Source organism: Anabrus simplex, chromosome 5 (genome assembly GCF_040414725.1).
Source record: "Anabrus simplex isolate iqAnaSimp1 chromosome 5, ASM4041472v1, whole genome shotgun sequence".
Classification (NCBI taxonomy): domain Eukaryota; kingdom Metazoa; phylum Arthropoda; class Insecta; order Orthoptera; family Tettigoniidae; genus Anabrus; species Anabrus simplex.
This window is the reverse complement of record NC_090269.1, coordinates 281,337,633-281,358,312: the sequence shown is the minus strand read 5'-3', so window position 1 is coordinate 281,358,312 and position 20,680 is coordinate 281,337,633.

The window sequence follows — 20,680 nt, the reverse complement described above, 5'->3', positions numbered from 1 at the left end:
CTTTAATTGCCTACAACACACTACCACAGAGAAAACGCAATAGTGAATACATCCATCTACATAGGGTTAGCATTAGCAAAGACATCCGGCCATATATCTGGGCTAAATCCATACAAACTGCCGATCCCAGGTAATAGGAAAAAAGGCTAAGAAGAAGAACTACAGCATTTTAATAATAGTATAATTATTTTCATTATAGACTGTTATACCTTTCAGCGTCCAGTCTACCAGCCTCAGTAGCTGTAAGTTTCCACAATATTTTATCTGTACCTAGTTCTGGGGCCTCGTTTAGTTCCACACTTCTTGTCATTAAATTGTGAAAAACTGAGTCTAACTCTCTTCATATTGTTCTCTCACTGCTGCTTCTACCTTCTACAGTATATCATACTCCATTCGCTTCATATGATCCTACAATTGACGCCACAACGTACACATACCGTCATCAATCGAGTTCATTCCACACACATTGCCATTATCTCCTCATTCTGAGTGCCCTCCTGTTATTGTTTCCACCAGTTAGTAGGCTACTAGCAGTCACTCTCGCTTCTCTGTTTTCTTACATGATACTTTTCCTGTTCGAGTTGTAGAAGAGAAAGGCTCAAGTGAGCGAATGAAATTTTAAATTGAAACAATGGAAAAACTACTACTTTCCTAATCATTCTCCAAGAAATTCCTCAATTCCTTTCGCTTTGAAGAATCCTTATGCCAAGGGAAAGTTTTTCATTCAATCAATCAATCAATCAATCAATCAATCAATCAATCAATCAATCAATCAATCAATCAATCAATCAATCAATCAATCAATCAATCAATCAATCAATCAATCAATCAATCAATCAATCAATCAATCAATCAATCAATCAATCAATCAATCAATCAATCAATCAATCAATCAATCAATCAATCAATCAATCAATCACTGATCTGCATTTAGGACAGTCGCCCAGGTGACAGATTCCCTACCTGAAATTCCTCTACCTGGCAACAGTGGATGTTCAGAACATATTTATAATTTCAGTGATCTTTCTTTTGCCACACACTGTATTTGCGAGAAGCCTCTAACAAATGGTATAAATATTAATCAGACAGATATATTCCATATAGGCAGATGTTATGTTATCTGTAAAATTACTGTAGTGTTACACCAGATAAGGAAGAAATATAAATACTGTTTGCTCAGTAAGTAAAGCGAACGCGAAATCATCTGGGCATTGACCCCTGATCACCTATTGGTAACTAAAGGAAACTGGCAGGTGCTAAAATCTCTCGCCGCCATACGTCATGCGACATCTCTGAACAGATAGAAATAAACCAAATTATGCGGTCGTTCAACGTGATGGATTCCTATAAGAACTTAGCACCATGTCTCATGAAAGTTAAGCGATTGACTGTTTCCAGAATTCGTATTCACACTGAATGTAAATTATTGCAGGAAATGTTGACTTCAATTGTGACAGCGCTAGGAAGCAAAATGTGAGATATTTTCCGCCGAACAGCACATCATAGTCGAAATTCGCCTCACGTTTGTTAACTCACGAGCAAGGTGCAATGAATAATTTACATGTAACCGCAGATAAGTTTTCGGCAGTGATAACAAGAAAAACTTTTTGTCAAAATATTTCAGATCGTGGATATATATTTTCCGGCCAACTGTTAGCGTAGTTGCATATTCGTTAGAATTCAAAAGTAAACGCGTGTGGGATCATTTCTCTTTCCATCCGGTTGTTGTTTAAGAGTGCTTAAAATCGTACCTGATCCACGAGATTTTTTGGCATATTAAGGAATATTTTAGGGTAAAATTCAGCCCTCCAGAGTCTCATGTTTATCAGTCTTAATTGATCTGCATTTAGGGCTGTCACCCGTTTGGCATATTCCATACCTCCATATTTATCGAATAATTCCCTTTATAAATTTATTCATATCCCTTATTCCTCCTCCTTTAACGGATTATTTGCCCCAATTTGTCCTTTTGAGATTCCAACTTTATCTCCATATTACCTTTAAAGCATATATAATTGGATGGGGAAATAAGTTAATTTCGCGTAACCACAAATATTCGTCTGTTGAAGGTGCACATTCATTATCAAGTCAAGGCATAGAAGTTGCCAAGATCACGCACCCAAAGGAACAACGGCAGTTTATTCGGTTTATGATTGTGATATCACAAACATCTATTACTTTGGCTAGTTTAGTGTTTGTCAACATGAACAGTTTTAAGGAACAATATTAGAAACCGTACACCATTTTACTATGCAAGGGTAAAATCTCTGTACAAACCCAAATGAAGATCATTGAGTACTGTTTATGGCGACGTTAGAACTATGAGTAATGACGCAGTAAGTCTGTGAAGGAGTTACCTGAAAACCACCCAAGTATAGGGACGAATGGATTAGCTAAAGAAAAAGTATTAGGTGCCTAACTTCTCCTTGCAACTTTACATGTTGACAGATGCTAAACGTTCTAGTCTAGGTATAACGCAATGCTTCACGTGTCTCTTTATGTACAAAATTCTGTAGACCAAAACCAAAAAACCAAATCCCATGGCGTAACAGTCCCGAAGGGCCATGGCCTACCAAGCGACCGCTGCTTGACCCCAAGACCTGCAAATTACGAAGTGACGTGTGGTCAGCACAACGAATCATCTCGTCCGTTATTCTTGGCGTTCTAGATCGGGGCGGCTATCTCCCCGTCAGATAGCTCCTCACTTGTAATCAGGTAGGCTGGGTCGACCTCGAACCGTCCCTCAGATCCAGGTAAATATTCCTTATCTGGCCAGGAATCGAATCCGGGGCCTCCGGGTAAGAGGTACGCTACTCCTACACCACGGGGCCAGTAATTCGTTAGATGGTAAGTTCAATTCGGACTTGGTTACTGCAGTTTAGTTGTTACTATTATCATGGCTGCGTGCAAAAAAAAATTAAAAAAATAAAAAATAAAAAAATAAAAAATTAAAATAAGCCAAGAGCCAATAACCTAACCCAAGCCTACAAATAATAACTGGTTTAAAGGAAGAGTAGGAATATATCAGCCATATTTATACAATCTACATTTTAAAATTAAAAAATAAGGGAAAAAGCAAATGGAGGTACAACTAATGATCACATAAGCTGATACTGGAAGAAGGATACAAGGTAAACAGGGGTTAAGTTATCAAATGGTAAACACCAGGCAACAGAGGGTAGAAAAAGATATATCAGGTTTACCAGGATGAAAGTCACGTATATTACCTACGAAATTAGTGGACATAACTTCAATTTACACATTTCAATGTTTGAAATGAATAAGTATACCAAACCTTACTTGCATTAAATCAAATTTAGGAAAAAGGAACATTGTGAAAAATGAGTAGGTATATGAAATATCACTTGTATCGACTATCTATAATAACATCGTATGCAAATAAGCAGTGTTTGCAAAGGAAGTATGTCAAGTGACTGTAAGTCAGAAGTCTCATGTATGTATTGACGTACGTGAAACATCATGCTATGATCTTTATTGCGATATCAACGTTATACACCGAATGAACAGCTGTACGTTGTTGTACCATTGAATATGTGATCTCGACAACTTCTCCCTCTCGGATGTGTAGCGGGTGTGCAAGTTCACAAGGGGACTATTCGTAGATTCGCGAAATGAACTTACTTATTTCACCATCCAATAAATGAAGGAATGTTGAACAATCTTTATTTTGCTATCTGTTTAACGTCGTACTGATACAGATAAATTTTCACCAACACCGTGTAGGGAAGGACTATGAATATGAAGACGCTGTCAGTGTCATTAATTAACGTATAGCTCTGAAATTTGTCTGATGTAAAACCGCAGGAAACTTGAATGCAATCTTACAGATAGAGAACCTGTACTGCGTTGCTCATCACCAACTCACCAGGCAAAAATTATTACCCTCGTTTCATTTTTTATAATTCTGTGACTTTATTCTAAAAGGGACAATGTCAAAAAACCTGTTTTTGAGCTATGAGCATTTGAAGTTTTGCTTATAGTTTTCCACTTATTTTTTCAACAACTAACTTTAAATAATTTATACTTTCTTTGTGGAAGTCACCTTATTAAACGCTATTTTTTTCTATCGTATTCTTTAAAAATTGCCAGGTCTCTAATCTTTATTGGTAATCTAACATTATTGGCAAGGGCTTATTTAATTAAACGTTAACTGTGCGTTTAGTACTTAACAGAGACATTGGCCCTTTTAACATGTTGCAAGCCAGGATAAAACGCGTTTGCATCAGTTAATATCTCAATTTCGATAAAAAAAATGACACTGGCCCTTTTAGAACCAAACCACAGAATAATTGTTATAGTCGGAGAACCTCCATTTTTACATGGAATCCTAATCAGAAGAACGTAATTTTTCGTTTGAGAAATCCTTCCTGCGATGACCGACATTCGTGTCTAATTCGCCATGGTAAGAGTTCATCGACTCTCGGCTGTCACACCCCCTTACTTTCTATTTTAATAAATTTGCTCTTCGAAAGGAAGTTATTTCACATGGTCGCAAATCTAGAGATAGGAGTCTCTCGCATTTTATCATTCTTAATTGAAAAACGTTTGTGCAGATAACTGAGTCTGCAAACTTGAGCATAATATACGAGGCGTTTCTGATCATCACACAACCAGTAGGATCATATAATTAAACTTACCGATCATTAGGCTTCATTAAAACTACTAAAGACTCAGTGTATCTACAAGATATGAGAGAATTTGTTTTACGTAGTGCTTTAATTGCTGGTTTTTCCTCACAGATGGCCGAATACCGAAATCTGACGGATCTCTTGGTGGGATTTCCATGTAAAATATCTCGTAATATTAAGAAGAGTATCCAAACAAGCTCCCAGCAAGAACGGTGGCTCCCCTAGAAATATGTGGGTTAACTAACGTCCCTTATAAGAATTACGTACGTGTTTGGTACTTACCATGAGAAATGCTGACTTCAAAGATGTTTAGAATTTTCTAATTATCTTCCTTCTCAAGAGCAAAGCAGAAAGCAAAGTATCTCCGTACAGGCTCAAATGTCTTGGAAGAGTGGATGGTAAACACTTCAACAACCCCTAACCTCGACACTAAGTGCGAGAGAGTGGTTAACTCAATGTTCCGCCACCTTTGTCCTCCGTCACCAGAAATGAGCCCAGTACTCATTTGATTGTGTAAGCTGAGTGACGTTCAGGGCCACGTGCAGTTCCAGAAGTGGAACTATCATTTTTTCCATTTTTCAACTTCCTAACGGGGAATTGAAACTACGTCCTTTCGGATGAACCGAGCATGCCTCTACCATCTCGGCCAGGCACCCTCTCTCCTCAATAACGCCCATTTATTACTGGTCACGTACGACGGAGAGAGCCTGAACACAGAGCGATGTATGCAAGGATGACATACAAGAAAAGGGACTAACAGGAAGCACACACTGTGTATCACAAGCAGCTAGTCACAAATAAGTTGGGGCAATGTTTTAAACTCAGCTACAGGCCCCATGTTTAGCACACCAACGTCTCAACAATGTGAACCCTAGGAGGTATAAAACAATTTATTGACCTGTGAACTCACTTCCATCTTTCAAATTCGAACTATACTATTAGCTTCGTACATATGAATTCTGTTTAGTTCAGACTACTGCCATCCTAACATAAAAATGACTGCCAAGTACGACAATCGCAGGCCCCATCTGAGACTGTCATTTCTTTCATTTAATTGTGCCAAGCTCCTATCTTTTATCTCTCGTATCCAATATCACTTTGTCTCCTGTTCCCTTCCGACTCCACTGATAGAATCGTATTTTTCTTTGAGGGATTCTTGGGAGCTCTACGGGTAGCATAATTACTTGTTTATATATATATATATAGTGAGTATTTGTTAATTGAAAATTCAGAACGAAAGAGAAAACATTAATAGTAGTAAATTATTGTTAAAGCTGAGGCATTATTGGTTCTGTCCAACTACCTCGTCCATATCTACAGCGTTCTTTGTTACAATAATAATAATAATAATAATAATAATAATAATAATAATAATAATAATACTCAGAGGATACCAAGCCCCTAGTGTGTGCTTTAGAGATTAAAATGGAAAGCTGGGCCTGACCAACAAAGAAAACTGCACTATATTGCTTGGAACTTTGAGAAGTTACTCAAATGTGACGATTCAAAAGAAAGATCACCCAGGTGACAGCCGATCCATGGACCACCCAACTCAAGCCTATCCAATAATATGAAAATTAACGCGATTAAAATTGGTCTGAAGAATAATAAATCTGTCGGAGAGGACTTAATTGTGGTAGAACTAATTAAACTAGCGAATGCGGAAACTCTGGACAAAGTAGCCGAGGTCTTCGAGAAGATCTGGAGAACTGGCAGGATACCATCCGGATGGCAGTCGGCACGAAACCATCATCTACATAAGAAAGGTGACGAGAAGTATATCAATAACCCTAAGGGAATTTCAATAGTAGCCGTTGCGTACAAGATTCTCTCCAACGCGCTCCAGAGCAGAGGTGAAGATTACATTGAATGAAGAACTCCAGGCTGGCTTCAGTAAAGACCGTTCCTGCCCAGAATATATTTTCAACCTGAAGAACGTCATACGATAGAAAACGACAGGAGGATACACGTACGCCGTCATATTTATTGATTTCAAGGAGGCATAAAACCCTATCGACCGGGAAACACTAATGAATGTTCTGAAATAATTTGGGGTGAATGACATGTCTAGAAAACTGAACAAAGACGTTCACCAAACTTGTATTGAAATTCATAGGTGAGGTCTAGTAACTATTTACGATCAAAACCTGCCTCAGGCAAGGACTACCTTCACTCCTCTGCAACTGTGTACTGGAAAAGGTCATTCGAGAGTGGAGGTCAATGTTGAAGCAAGAAGGAATAAGCGAAGGTGGGTTCAGACATGGTCCCAGACTCAAATGGATGTACATTAACTGCCTGGTCCTTACGGTTGAATTGATAATTTTTGCTAAGACAAAATATATGACTGACATCAGCGATGGACCAGACTGCATGGTCACTAAGTGTGGGAAGATCGGGTGAATCAACATTTTTAGATAGCTGCACAATAGGTTAAAGGAGGAAGCTATTAACGTCAGGATACGGAAGTTGGTCCGGACATACCATCTCACGAATAACATGTAGAAGACGACAATGTGTACAGAGCCAAGTTCGGGCACTACAACCCAGTTATTAAAACAGAGGGATTATAATCATCAGAAACCTTGACCATGAGTAGACAGGTACAACTGTAAAGAGAGAGAAAGCAGGATATTAAAGAAGATCCTAGGTAACAGATGGGTTAATGGGTAGGTACGATTCAGATATAATGAAGAGGTGTACAGCAAGATAGAACCAATCACAGTATCGATTAAGAAGAAAAGACTACTATTCTATGGTCACATTTTCAAGCAGATGACCGACTAACAAAAACAGTAAGGCATTTCATTAAACCAAAGTCAACAAGGCTGAGGAGGTGGTTTCAAGAATATGAAATGGATCTGAGATAGATCGGTATCCCAGAACGTAACATTAATGACAGGGTCGAAGTTAGACAGCGGTACCAAGGCCTTAAGATGGAATCAAAACCCAAAAGACGGAGAAGACCTCTGCCCAAGGAGCACAAGTAGGCGCTGGCTGATGGGCTCAAGAAATACTGAGAGGCTGTCAATGCCGGGAGAAAAAAAAATGAAATGGTGTATGGCTTTTAGTTCCGGGAGTGTTCGAGGACAAGTTCGGCTCGCCAGATGCAAGTCTTTTGATTTGACACCTCTAGGTGACCTGAGCGTTGTGATGGAGGAAATTATGATGAAGACGACACATACACCCAGACCCCGTGTCAGCAAAATTAACCATTTACGGTTAAAATTCCCGACTCTGCCTGGAATCTAACCCGAGACCCCTGTGACCAAAGGCCAGCACGCTAACCATTTAACCATAGAGCCGGACATCCGAGAGAAGAACAAGATATAAGCACTGAAATTAAACTGGTTGTTATTGTAACTATCTATCTGAATACCAATAATAAAAATATCTGAATAAATATTTTTTAATTTATTTATTAAAAACGCTATTTGTTCGGTGTGTCAACCCATGTGGATCTATTGCCCCTAATGGCACCATATTATATGAACCTGCGTGTAATTGGAATGGCGGTAGTGTGGAATGTTGTCTGTGAGGAAAGGAAGATTAAGGACGTCACAAACACCCAGTCCCCTGGCCAGGGACATTAATAATTACAATTAAAAATCCCTGACCCGGCCGAAAATCGAACCTGGAGCCACCGGGTGACAGGCGGACGCGTTGCCCCCTACACCGCGGGGCTGGCATAAATAAAATTACTCAAAAACTTCATAAAATACTTGAAATTAATTAAATTAATAAAAATATGAATCAAAATATCCGTAGTATGGGCGCCAGAGTTCACCAGAATGGATCCCTCGAATTTTAATAGAAAATGACAATTCTTTCTCTCTAAGGGCGTGTACATAAAAGCTGCGTACTGGTACATCTGCTTCAGACCTTACCTAACCTTCTGAGAACGACACCATAGGTAGGGACTGTACCTAATTTCATCAATAACTCCACTGATTCTAAAATAACTAATTATATTCTCAATAAAATCCGTGCATGAGCACCTCATCAACACACCGAAATATACATATAATACACAAAAACAATATTGCTGGAAGACACCATATTTACATCAACAACAATGAAAATGGGATAACGAAAGCGAGGACTAAGCCACCACTTACAGTTAGTCCGTTGAACAATGCACATATATGTAGATAAGTACCCTTCACTGTCACTGTCTCAATACGACTTGCAGATTTTCATAATTGGCACTTTTTTATCACACAGATATTGTACCTCACAATACTGTATTCACTGACTCACTTGTTTAAAAGCTATATTCACTTGAGTAACACACGTTTGTCGTTTCTGAACATAAATTACGGAAAGTCTGAGATAGCTTTCACCAACATAAAATACCAGGCCGCCACAAGTGATACAATACCCAGTGCTTAAGCACTCCACAGTTTGTAGGTCAGCCACGTTCCACAAACATAAGAAGACTACGTTCCACGAACGTTTGAAGTCCGGTCCAGTCCAGTATAGTGCAGAAGTGTCACTCCAGTACCGTATCAGAAGTTGTAAGTGTACCAGTGTTCTCCTCGACATATCATCACATGCCTAAATAGACATCAGATTTCGCCTTCCTCTTACATGATCCGTCTAGATTTATCCTGGCCATCCAATCATGAGTAGATCCTCTAGGCAAGACCACGCCCTGAACTTCTTTCTGGCCCCAAGACAATAACAAGATGAACAGACTGTAGGGTGTTTCACATGAGTCATCGGAAGTTTCCGACTACATCAAAAAGTCCACCTCGCCAGACTCTGGGCTATACACATGACTCATCCAAATTTTCCAAGTTATGAACAGCAATGTTTTCTCAACCGTTGTACAAAACAAATCACTCATTCCACATATGGAGACCTTCCAGCTTTAAAGCATTAATGACAAAATATACAACTGAAATACTGATGATAATAATAATAACAATAATAACAACAACAATAACTATAAATCGAATACTAACAATAATATCTCTCACTTCTAAATACAGTGCGAGGGTGTGATATATGTACTATCACATTATAATGCAGTCCATAGAGGCTCAACTCGACATAATAAATAAATAAATAAATAAATAAATAAATAAATAAATAAATAAATAAATAAATAAATAAATAAATAAATAAATAAATAAATAAATAAATAAATAATATTCGTTATTGAATTAACAAAATAAAACAGATTAGCTGAATTTATATTTATTGACGTTAATTATTGTGATCGAACTTACTTGGTTGGTCACCTAGCGATACGAATGGCTAGTTGTATAGCCCGAGCGTACTGTATTAAACTGCATTTGGTAATTTACAAAATTCCCTACACGATGTAAATTCTGCCCTAATTATTGTAAGTCTGGTGCCTTTATGTTGAGTGTAACATTCCCTATTGAACTGGACACACATCATGGGTAGGAATTTATATCCTGAAGTGGATATGAAACAAAAAGGATTTTATTCACATTTTCGATCCCACAGAACTTAATCCCTAACGGTCACACGGGAACCATTGTGATTCAGTTGTCTCGGGATCAGAGAGAGTTTTCTGCTGGTGCCTCACATGAGCGGTTGGAATTTATATTTAGGCTATCAAATCGTCGAATCTTTTAAAAACATTGAAGCATATCTTCAGTGTTCACAGGCACTCATTTGCAAGCTGCAAATGTGTTCGCTATAACATCACTTAGCCTGTACATTTATGAACAAGTCGAAAGCAGAATCTTTTAAACTTGTCAGCACCTTGACTGGCGCGGCGCTCCGAAGTGTAGTGAGTGCACGCTATGGAGCGCTCAAAGCACGAGGCCCTCACGGGGAAATATTGCATCATCGCGCTGAACTTATTGCTGTACCATTTGGCTCAAGCCTTGAATTACCTTGTGATATCAAAATATCGAATGCACCACTTATAGTCTGCCAGAAACAACATATGATTAAGAGGTTAATTTTCTTATGGCGAATTTTCCATGCATGCAGGCCTGCGGAGTGAGACGATGGCATGTCGAAACCTTCAAATGATCATTGTCACGTACGAAACGAATAATTATCGTCAGGAAATAAACGTATAAATACTCGACCTCATTCACACGAAACTGGGAAGGCAAAGGGAGCTGCATAAATGATTCCCTTTTATATTATCCTCCAACAAATATCAAAGCGACAGATTAACAGCTACAAATAGAACCACTGGTTATAATTTTGTGTTAATAAGTAACAAGCAGCCCGAAGGTGAGCGACAGGCCGTAACAGCAGGTACGTTGACACTAGTTGGACGTCCATCTCGTGAACCAACTCACGGCTGGATATTTGTTGGACGGTAATATAAAGGGGAATTATTTTTGTGGTCCTTGTTATCAAGACTGTAAGAAGGATTCTGCAGTTCGGAGACATATTTTGACGTTAGTTCGTCTTATAAATCAGGATAGTTTTGAATAATAACAATAATAATAATAATAATAATAATAATAATAATAATAATAATAATAATAATTTCGTGTGGCCTCTGTTAGCCAGATGCAGTCCTTGTAAGGCAGACCTTCCAATAAGGGTGAAAGGCATCTGCGGTGAATAGGAAACTGCGTGTTTTTGTGGTCAAGGAGTGTGGCGTGTGGTATTTGAGTTGGAGGATTGCTGGGAAGCGCACAAACACCCAGTCTCGAGCCACGGGAATTAATCACTCAACATTATTATCCCCGACCAGGCCGGGAATCGAACCCAGGAGCCTCTGAACCGAACGACACTACGGTGACCATGCAGCCACAGAGCTAGACAGTACGAAACATTGAGGCGAGATAAAATCAGGTAAAAGTAGTCATCCAGCTGATAGCCGCCCCTATTAGGGAGTCGAAATGATCGACCTCCAATCAGTTCATATGAACAATATTTAATTACTCTATCTGTTGTTTAGATGCAAATACGATTTAACTTATGACTCAAATTTGAAATTTTCAACAATCAGGTGGACTTTATTTTTCTGATTTATTGGAAATACAGGGTACGTGGTACTTCAGGTCAAGGGAGTACAGATGGTCTCAAAGAACTCCCCGCGAGTTTTTCAGCACGGAGTCCGCTATGGTCTGGATGACTTTTAAAACATTACAGAATATAAACCGCGGACGGCAGGAGTAGATTACGTTTAGAATGGAACGCTGCACTATGTTAGGTTCTGGATTACAGCAAAATAAGTTGATAAAGAAATCGTCATTGACATCTCGTTGGTAAAGAACAGTTGTTTTTCTATTGTTGAGTCTAGGTCTTCTAATTGGAAATTATAGGTTTCTGTTACATAATCATCTCTCGTCGTTAGCTGCAAGGTTTTCATAACCAAACCAGCTGCATGACAATAGCGGACGTATTTTTAGATGAACTTTCCAATTACTAAGGGTAATACTTCGTTAATGAATTTATATGGTTAGAGATGAATCGGAAATGACAGCTGTGTTTGGCAGTTTTGATTTATCCTCTTCTTGTGGAGGTCATGTAGGGACCCTGCCATGACCCCAGCGAGGTGCTTGATCCTTCAAGTTTCTATTCTTAGCGTTGACATCACCAGGATAGAGAAGAGACAGAAAGTCTGCTCTGCGAATGAAGGGCAATGGATTTGCAGCTGACCGCGATGTCAAGAGTCGGCTATTACACTAATCGATTGTTTACATTCGTTACGTATGTTGCAGGCAAGGTTAACTCAAACGTCAAGGACTGTTATGAACTTCTATCTTTTAGAAAAAGTTGTGGTCAACGTAAGTAACAATGTAACGAATGAAAATAATTTGTAATGACGCGCACAATATGCGATTTTCAGCCAATGTAAGCAAAAGTAAGTCAATAACAAATTAAAATTTTATGACCCTCGACCTCTGTAGAAATGTAGTTGGTTCCTGCAGTATTCATTCATTGACAGCTCCCTCTATGGAATAGTGATAAGGATGCCGTCCTATGGATTCCAAATTTGCAGGACCCTTAATAAGCCGCAGGCTATATTCCGCAGGATTTGGTTTGGTGTATTTTTCACTGTAATTCACATTTTCGGTACAATATCATCTTAACTAACAAATTATTTAACCCAGCAATTTTTCAAATACAGTTTCATTGAAGTAAATAATCTCCCCAACTATGGCGTTTAGGCCAGGTAAGTGAAAATAACAACTCAAAATTCGAGGCTAACAATTGATATTAAATATAAATGTCAATTTATGATCGTTTCATTATAAGATACAAACGTTTCGTACAATAAGTGGGTATTTTATTACGAGGGACAGATGTAGCCCGAATCCTTTCTCCAGTCCGGACTCTGAAATTGGGAGAGTGGGTGTTTGGCCTCAGGAACCTTTGGTGTGCTCGATACTTGTATCGTTCGTATAAGACCTCATTTGATCAACTCTTGTGACGGCATTACTTTTGCAAGGCCTGGGGAGAATTTCATGTTTACGTCCTTTGTGGCCCTTTCCTTTCTTATTACCATATATTTTTCTTCGTAGGGCTGGAACTCTCCCATTTCCCTCTATAATATTAATAGTGCCATGCCACTTGGCATCCCCTGCAATTATACAACACTTCTTACACTGCTTGTGCGTGTAGCCTGGCTTACCTTGACTGAACTGCTTGGTACGGAAATAAATGTTACGTCCTGGGTTGATATCCTTTCCAGGATAGTTAGGATGGGACTACCTGTGTCCTATAAAAGATAAGTTAATTTCCTTTGAGTGTCTTTTTAAGTACGGTACGTGACTGGACGTGTGAACTAGGCGTATGGCTGCTCACTGGTAGGGTAGTAACAAGGGAGGACATAATTAAAATGTATAGGACTACCCCCACCCCAAGATGGTTTGTTTTTAAAGGAGATCCAAATACCATTTTTCACAGCTTTAGTTTTTATTAGATGCAAGTATCCTCATACAATTAAATCAATTAATTTTTCAATTCTTTTACCCCCCTCAATTGGACTTTCCGAAATCAAGGGAATGCGTGTTTCTTTACTTTTAAAGCAGATTCCAAATACCAATTTTCACGTCTGAAACATCTTTTGTTCTTGAGATAATAATATGTTCATCCAAATAATTCAACTAATTTTTCAATCCCCCCGCCAAGTGAATTTACTATTTCTTTATTTTGAAAGGAGATTTCAAATACTAATTTTCACATCTGTAACATCTTCCGTTTTTGAGATATCAGTATCCTAATAAAAATAACTGAACCAAAACATTTTCAATAATTTTTACCCCCCACCCAAGTTGTTTATCCGAAAAAAAAGTGTTTATTTATTTTGAATAGAGATTAAAAGTACCATTTTTCACTTCTGTAACATGTTAAGCTTTTGAGATATACTGTAGATATGCTCATTTTAAAATTTCACCCCCTTTTTAATTCCCCTTAAGTGGAGTTTCCGAAAACAAATCACCTATGTTTTTTTACTTTGACAGGAGATTCCAAATACCAATTTTTACGTCTGTAACATTTTTCGTTTCTGAGATATACTATAGATATAGTCTTTCTAAAAATTCCTGTTTAACCCCCAATAATTGGATTTTGAAGCCAGCTACATAGAATGAACCTTCTTGTTGTGTGCTCATGTAGATATAAACATTAGGATTAATTTTGTTACAGTACGTAAATTGATAAGATTTGTTATCTAACCTAGAAAAATAGGGCTGGAAAGCCTAGTCTGTGTACAACTCCCTTTTAAAAAGGATTCCTCATTGTTCTGTGAGCGTTATAGTTGGCTTGTTATCCAATCTGAAGTTCTTTGAGGCAGGTTCTTCTAAATCTATTGGGACTTTTATATATATACCTCTCTATTGTTGTTGTTAGATTTAAGCTCACTTTACTCATTTGTTGTTGTATATTTGTTACTGAATTTTCCCTAGAAAGGAATAAAGAAAAAAATTCCTGTTAAAACTGAGGCATGCTTACTTTCGCAACTATCTCGTCCAGGGCTAAGGCCCTGCATAACTCTCTGTAATAATAATAATAATAATAATAATAATAATAATAATAATAATAATAATAATAATAATAATAATAATAATAATAATAATAATAATGTAATGCCTGGCCGAGGTGGTAAAGACTTGCTCGGTTCACTTCGAAGGACGTGGGTTCGATTCCCCGTCAGGAAGTCGAAACATTTGAGAAACAAGATTTCCGCTTCCGGAGGTCCACATGGCCCTGGGGTTCACTTAGCCTACACCAAAAATGAGTACCAGGTTAATTCCCGAGGACATAGGCGACCGGGTGTACAGCTAACCAGGCACTCTTCCCCACCAAGAGCCGAGGTTACGGATAGCGCAAGCCTTTACCTTCCACCCCTCCAGGGGCCTTCGTAAATGACTTTGCTTTAATAATAATAATAATAATAATAATAATAATAATAATAATAATAATAATAATAATAATAATAATGTATGGTCTAAGTTACCGTTTGCAGATATTTTAATATGATGGAATTTAGGCTGCCTGTATGTCAGTTTCGACATTCTGATTTCCTCTACCAAAGGGCAGAGAAACTAGAACGTAACTGGGTGATCTGTCGCTTAGTTTTGATGAAATTTATAAACATCGAATGTGTCACCGCGAAAGTAGTTAGTGGAACGTAATACCAATAACAATATTTTTCATTGCCATTTGCTTTACGTCGCACCGACACAGATATATCTTATGGCGACGATGGGATAGGAAAGGCATAGGAAGTGGAAGGAAGCGGCCGTAGCCTTAATTAAGGTACAGCCCCGGCATTTGCCGGGTGTGAAAATGGGAAACCACGAAAAACCATCTTCAGGGCTGCCGACAGTGGGGCTCGAACCCACTATCTCCCGATTACTGGATACTGGCCGCACTTAAGCGACTGCAGCTATCGAGCTCGGTATTTTTCCTTGCAGGTCTATCTAGCCTACTTGTTGCCTTAAGGAACGATAAACGACAAGCATTAATAGGCTTATATTTGACTTCAGATACGTATGCGTACCTAAGATAAGCACAAAAGTGGACCTGTTCTCCCTCGGATTATTCCTAGTGTCTCAGTCTGTGAGGGATTCGCAGATAACGATAAAACAGTTCCAGAAATGCACATGAATAACAAATAGCGATGAAGAAGAAATTTCCTCCAGAAGGAACGAAGAAATTGCTTAATAAGTGAAGGTCATATATTTGTAGTCATGATACAGAAAGAATGCTCACAATTTATTGTTGTATTTCATGAACTGAATCGCACTTCTATTCAAGAACAATACAGGCATACATACCGTCTCTAAAATGTTTTAAGTCCTAGCCTCCACATAGGGCTTTGTCAGGATGCATTTTAATTCCATATTGTGAAGCGGTCAGTTCCTTTTAAGAGATTAAAGTCAAGTCTTAACTTTCATATTATTGAGAGGATATCCTTTCTCATACTTGGCATTTCTAGCTCTACATAACAATTGGAAAAGGATTATTGATGGTCAGCTACTTCTTGTACATTTCCTTTTGGAAACATGAGAGTACTGAACTAAAATAATGTTAAATTTCAACACTACAGTCTAGCTAAATTCAGAAAACTTACCGATTATTTTGATACGAATTAATTTACGTAAAATTTACAAATTTGTTTCCATACTGCATTACATTAATACTTGTTAGTGAAGATTAGGAGAAATATTGACTTCCATAAAACATTGCACAAAGATACAGATGCACAAAATGAGTTAGATACAGCTCTCTAGGATGCATGGCGTAATCAGCTATATACAAAGCGGAAACATTGAATAAGGAGCCTTTCAAAATGATTAATTCGATTTCTTGTAGTCGTTTATATTGGCATTGAAACAATAAGGGTCGGTACTCGATTGATTCATATAACGCCGCTAGATGCGAAGATTAATGCTGTATAGATCAGCAGACGAGAAATGAACCAAACAACCGCGGGGTGGGGAAAGAGCACCCACTTCATATCTCCGTGTGCTGATCATCAGAGAGAGTAAAGAGGAGAAGAGTCCTAATATACTGAAAGCACCTATTCTCCGCCACGTTAAACCACAAGCGAATAAGAACCTCTAAGTCTTCGACAATTTTTAGTCAGCCTACACTTTGTTATGCCTGTAACCTTCTTCTTCGTCCATGATGTTTAGCCCTTAAATGCGCAGTTTATTATTTATTAGAAATACGGTAATTTTTCATTACAAAAGTAATACATTATTATAAGAAATATAAATTCAAAATTTGGGTAAGTCAAAATGTAAAGAGTTTTGAATATTTTACGTACCAGTATATACAAAACTATACGATTTCTGTAGCTACTGCCACACTTCAATCTTAGGGATGTCCTTGCTCACAAATTCTCTGAGGCAAGCAACATTTAGTTTTACCTTAACTGTTTAAAATTTACACTTCACTCCAGCTGATTGGCAAGAAAAATAATAAAATAAAAGATTGTTCATTTTTCAATACACTGGCGACTCCTAGCGAGTTTGTCTGCAAGATAGAGGTAAATGCACACTTGTAAAATAATAAAGCAGACATAAGAAGCAAGTAAATTCTCCCTTGCACATACGCAATGCTGTGCATTCAAGGGTTAACTTAAAAATGATCAAAGTAATAATCATCATTCTTGTAGAATTGTAATATAGTACAATATACGCAATACGTGCAAAATATGGATTTTTAAAAACCTACAACCTGTTTTCCAGTCAATGACCGGGTCAGGGATGGGATGAATGAAGCCCCCCAACTTGCGGCGAGGATAGGAATTGTGCCGGCTGCCGAGGCCTGTCGCACTCCTCTGGGGTAATGATTAATGACTGACAGATGAAATGAAATTATAGTGGAGAGTGTTGCTGGAATGAAATATGACAGGGAAAACCGCAGTACGTGGAGAAAAACCTATCCCGCCTCCGCTTTGTCCAGCACAAATCTCACATGGAGTGACCGGGATTTGAACCACGTTATCCAGCGGTGAGAGGCCGGCGCGCTGCCGCCTGAGCCACGGAGGCTTCACAAAATATGGAATATGGATTAGAAACATTGCGTAACTTAACACTGTTAAGTGACTACGCTAAAATTTAATTTCTTTATACTTAAACACATACCTCGTTTGTAATAGTTTTTAATAATCTAACGATATCCCCCCTCATGGCACTACAGCCCTTGAAGGGCCTTGGCCTACTAATCGACAGCTGCTCAGCCCAAAGGCCTGCAGATTACGAGGTGTCGTGTGGTCAGCACGACGAATCCTCTCGACTGTTATTCTTGGCTTTCTAGACCGGGGCCGCTATCTCACAGTCAGATAGCTCCTCAATTCTAATCACGTAGGCTGAGGTCCAGGTAAACATTCCTGACCTGGCCGGGAATCGAACACGGGGCCTCCTGATAAGAGGCAGACACGCTACCCCTACACCACGGGGCCGGCAAGGATATCCCACGTGAACTGTATTACTATGACAACTGTTGTGTAATTATGTGCATACGTTTATCTTATCTTCAGTTTTGTCTGTATATATTGAGCTCAATGTTCCTGGGGAGGTCGCGTAGAATATTTCATGAATTTCGGAAGAAATTTCTTGAGCGTGCTCTCCAAAATTGATTCGGATTATCATTTTGAAAGACTCATAACAATGCAAGAGTGTGCGACACATTGAAGCCGAGCACAGTGACGCAGGCACAAGGCTAATTACTTTTGACGTAGGAGCGTTGTCTGCTGACTTCGTCGTTGTAGAACCCGTGGCGCTAGTGCTGCCAAGAGTCTTGCCCCAAGGCGTCTGAAACAAAACAGCAATGGCATAACATCCATCACAGTATACAGGTCTTATCAAATCAAAAGTCTGTAAGAACTTGAAACAACAGGACATAAAAACATAAGCGACACCGGAGTCTTCAATGTTAAGCACCTGAAAACAATTCATCATCATCATCATCATCATCATCATCATCATCATCATCATCGTTGTTGTTGTCGTCGTCGTCATCACCACTACGTACTTAAACAGATTTTACTAGAAACTCGAACTGGTTCATTCTATGACACTGAGCAGAGGTGACTTTTGTCTTAAGGATCAGCTTAGTAGTGATTAGTAAGAGATTCATCTCGGTGTTCCAGAACAAGCATGGCGTATCTTAAATCTATATCAGTTGGAAGAATGTTAAACTTCACGTTCTTCTTTTTCTTCACATAACATGGGATGATAGATCAACATCTTCATTTAAGACCGTTTTACGTGCTCATTAATATTTTAAGGAAGACTTACGTTTCTCGACAACGGGCACATGGGAAGTCAATTTTTAAGACGCTTTTAGTGTTTGGGTAGATCGCGTATATCGCCGACAGTATTTTAAGTTACGATTATGATTAATGACTCAGTTGACAGGTAAAAGAGGAGGCTACCTGTTGAAAAATCCTGGAAACTTGCTTTTCATGAAATAGCGCTTCAAAGTAGGGCAAAATTTGTGCTAAATATGTGACGTCATACGCATACTCTGTTACAAGACGGAGCTATGTTGATTTGCGCGCTCAGCTGGAGGTTAGCTGAAACAGAGAAAAAAAAGAATAAGTCTGCGAAACCCTCAGAACCCTGCGGTCGTTACAATAGCGACAGTTTACCGCTAATTTCTTTTGGAAAGAAAAAGTTCATTTCTCATGGGTATTGATATAAAGAAAGCGATTTTCATCTCAAATAATAATAATAATAATAATAATAATAATAATAATAATAATAATAATAATAATAATAATAATAATTGTACCGGGTGGTACACCTCCACGCCGCTAATTCAAACTTTGCGCCAGTTGAAACTCCTCTACTGGAGGAAGTCTGAACTTTATCTACTGTGTTAATTCTCAAGTTTCTCAGAAGATGTCCCTACTTGTAAATTTTGAAGTTTCTGAACTGGGTCGTTTTCGATGTATTTTTGTTTTGCCTGTAGTAAGAAGTGTGGACATTCTCTTCCAGATGGCACTACTGAAGGACTACAATTATGCACCCTAGTGCGAAGTGAAAGAACTGTGTTTTTAGAGAAATTTTGAATTCATAAGTTTGTTCTTTGTTAAATTTCTTTCAGTTATTGTTTAAGTTGGCAATATTAACCCTTTCTTTCAGCCAGTTTTGAATTCGACCAATAAGGAATTTCTGTAATTAATTTTCCACCAATAATGTGTTTCTTCTTCATCTAATGTAGGGGTTTTCGTTGTTAGCCAATAAAATGATTGTGGGCGGGTGTTCTCATTCCTGAAACGCCTCGAACTTTCCACGAGGGTATATAAACTGCTGATTTTCGGGTCTCCGCGCCACTTCAGTAACATCTATCAGTGTGTAAAGTACGTAGCAGGGGGCGGGAAGCGCCTCTTTCTTCGGGCAGAAGTTCAACCACCAGGTAATGGCCGTTTAATAACTTCTTTTCTTGCTAGCTCAGCAGTTTAACTCTCGGGGCAGGTCCGAAGCCTTTTACCATGTAACTTTCCTCTAAAATGTAAAGACAACTTGGTATCAATTCTATCTTTTTAAACTGCATATTGGGATAGAGAGTGCTTAACCCTCTCGAGCTCCCACTCATATTGCGTTGAGGTGAACTTATTTTCACAACCGTTTCTTCCTTAACGTAATGTAAATTGTCTCTTTCTATAAGTCACCTCTTTAGTATGGGATTAGCCCTTGCATTAGAGGCCTAGCGCCAAGTAGGTTTTAAATAAAGTGTATTAGGAGTGCAAGAACGCCTCCTCTCAAGTTGGTATTTTAGAGGCCATGTAATTGACCTGTTTCTTTTCTTAATAGGCCTCAGTAGATTGGGTATTTTTACCCCTGTTTTCATGTACTTGGAGGACAGCTTGAAAGTAGAATTTGGTGTGGCCTTTGATAGGCTTGAACTTAAGAGCGGGTTGCTCTTTCTTAAAATTTGTTTCTGCGTGCCTCGAGGAGGCTTTACTGTGTAATTGGGAGCAAGAGCTCCTGGGCGTGATTGGGGTCTTCTGCCCCTTTGTTGAATCTTGTATATAGTAAAGTTGGGCTCATTGCTCAAGAATTATGTGTCTGGCTCTCGGAGCCCAAATCCCGTAACACTGTAATTGTACATTTTCGAAT